This window comes from Salmo salar, unplaced genomic scaffold, assembly GCF_905237065.1.
Source record: "Salmo salar unplaced genomic scaffold, Ssal_v3.1, whole genome shotgun sequence".
NCBI lineage: Eukaryota > Metazoa > Chordata > Actinopteri > Salmoniformes > Salmonidae > Salmo > Salmo salar.
In genome coordinates this window covers 217,165-219,624 of record NW_025549937.1, presented here as the reverse complement: position 1 = coordinate 219,624, position 2,460 = coordinate 217,165, and the positions used below count along the sequence as shown (strand labels likewise).

The window sequence follows — 2,460 nt, the reverse complement described above, 5'->3', positions numbered from 1 at the left end:
ATTCCAGTCAATTCCATTCAGAAAGTAAGCCAAATTTAAATTCCAAAAATTGGAAATCAATTGGAATTCCAGTGTATTTCCTGAATTGACTGGAATTGAATGCAACTGACCCCAACCTTGGTAATGTCTGATTAACTTTTCCACTGTTACCTTGTTCAATGATCTCCTTATTTCAGAGAGAAACCAACTGACCAGTTATAACAGCCTGACCAATGAGCGAGACCAGTTACAGACCAGCGACAGCAACCTGACTGCAGAGAGAGACCAGCTACAGACTAGCAACAACACACTGACCAAAGAGAGAGACCAGCTACAGATCAGATACAACACCCTGACCAGAGAGAGGGACCAGCTACAGACCAGATACAACTCCCTGACCAGAGAGAGAGACCAGCTACAATCTTTAGTTGAGAAAGGTGAGTCAAATTGTCTCATGACTGTTCTGTTTGACAGTCTCTGTATCAGTTCACATGTCACTTACAGACAGGAAGTTAACTGATATTAAATGAAAAATGATGTCACGCTCGTCGTGTATATAGTGGACCAAGGTGCAGCGGGTTGAGTGCTCATCTTAACTGTTAGTGTGAACACGTAACAAACAAAACAAGAAAAAAACGATTGAACAGTCTTGTAGACACATCAGTACAAAGAACAACCTCCCACAAAGGGACAGGTGAAAACATGGCTACCTAAGTATGACTCTCAATCAGCAACAACGATGTACAGCTGTTCCTGATTGAGAGCCATACCAGGCCTACAAAGAAATACACAACATAGATGGATCATAGAAAACACAACATAGAACAATGACAAAAAACCCCGGAATACATAAACCAAACACACCTCTACCAACACACACACCCCGAACCATATCAAACAAATACCCCCTGTCACGTCCTGACAAAACTATAATAACAAATAACCCCTTTACTGGTTAGGACGTGACAAATGATGCTTCCAAACCGTCCATTAGATAGTGCCCTGTCTTCCTTGAGTGTCTGATTGATACTTAATTCAATGTTGTATTAAAGTGACTAAAGCAAGAAATGTTCAACTTACAGTGTGTCCTCAAGGATGGAAAAAGCTTGGTAGCAGTTGTTACTACGTCTCTACTGAGTACAAATCCTGGGAGGAGAGCAGACAGGACTGCAGAAATAGAGGAGCACACCTGGTGGTTATCAACAGCCAAGAGAAACAGGTGTGTGTGTGTGAGGTAGAGAGAAAAAGAGTGATAGAGATAGCGAGCAGTAATGGGTATGTTTTAACAATGTTGTCTCTCTCCTACAACTACAGACATTAGTCAATTGGTTATGCGGGGTAAAGAACTATGTCTGGATTGGTCTGACTGACTCTGTTTCTGAGGGGACCTGGAAATGGGTGGACGACACACCACTGACCACAAAGTAAGACATTAATGAATTCTGTGTCACTATGACATCACTGTCTGGAGTAGTAGGTTCAGAGTGGACAGCCTGATTATATGTGTTGTTTCTCCTACAGGTATTGGAACAGTGGACAGCCTGATTCTATGTGTTGTTTCTTCTACAGGTATTGGAACAGTGGACAGCCTGATTCTATGTGTTGTTTCTCATACAGGTACTGGAACAGTGGACAGTCTGATTATATGTGTTGTTTCTCCTACAGGTATTGGAACAGTGGACAGTCTGATTCTATGTGTTGTTTCTACTACAGGTGTTGGAACAGTGGACAGCCTGATTCTATGTGTTGTTTCTCCTACAGGTATTGGAACAGTGGACAGCCTGATTATATGTGTTGTTTCTTCTACAGGTATTGGAACTGTGGACAGTCTGATTCTATGTGTTGTTTCTCCTACAGGTATTGGAACAGTGGACAGTCTGATTCTATGTAATGTTTCTCCTACAGGTATTGGAACAGTGGAGAGCCTAATGGTGGAAGAGCTGAGAACTGTGTATATTTCTACTCCTGGTCATCAGACACAGGAGAATGGTGGGACTATGACTGTTCCCATCAATACAGATGGATCTGTGAGAAATAGGATTCATCCTCGGTACTCTCAACTGCTAAATAGGATTATGATAAGTACTATCAATCGTAAACTATTTTCTGCTTATTCTATTTACCTTGTCAAGTACATACAATATATTACGATGCAAATGTATAATACATTATAATAAAAATAACAAAAATATACAATAACAATACAATGAACTGATAACAGAATAACTTTTCTGTCTGTTGTTGTGGAAATTCACCACTAAGGACTCAAATTCAAAGGAAATGAATCAATCTTTATTATCTCAGTCATCGAGGTTCACTGACTCAATACAAGGCTGATGTTAATTTTAATTTTTATTACTTTTTAGTTTAGTCTACTTGCTAAATGTTTTTGTGAACTCTTCTTGAACTGGACTGTTAGTTGAGGGCTTGTAAGTAAGCATTTCACGGTAAAGTCTACACTTCTTGTATTCGGAGCATGTG

General features: G+C 40.0%; 1 long non-coding RNA gene across 1 annotated transcript; it reads left to right on the top strand.

Annotated features, from left to right (window-relative positions):
* Positions 1–339: 339 nt before the first annotated feature.
* On the top strand, positions 340–2,161 carry LOC123739012 (uncharacterized). Its single transcript, XR_006767592.1, has 4 exons — positions 340–416; positions 1,062–1,198; positions 1,294–1,403; positions 1,885–2,161. It is a non-coding gene; the product is annotated as an uncharacterized lncRNA (long non-coding RNA).
* The last annotated feature ends 299 nt before the right edge of the window (positions 2,162–2,460 follow it).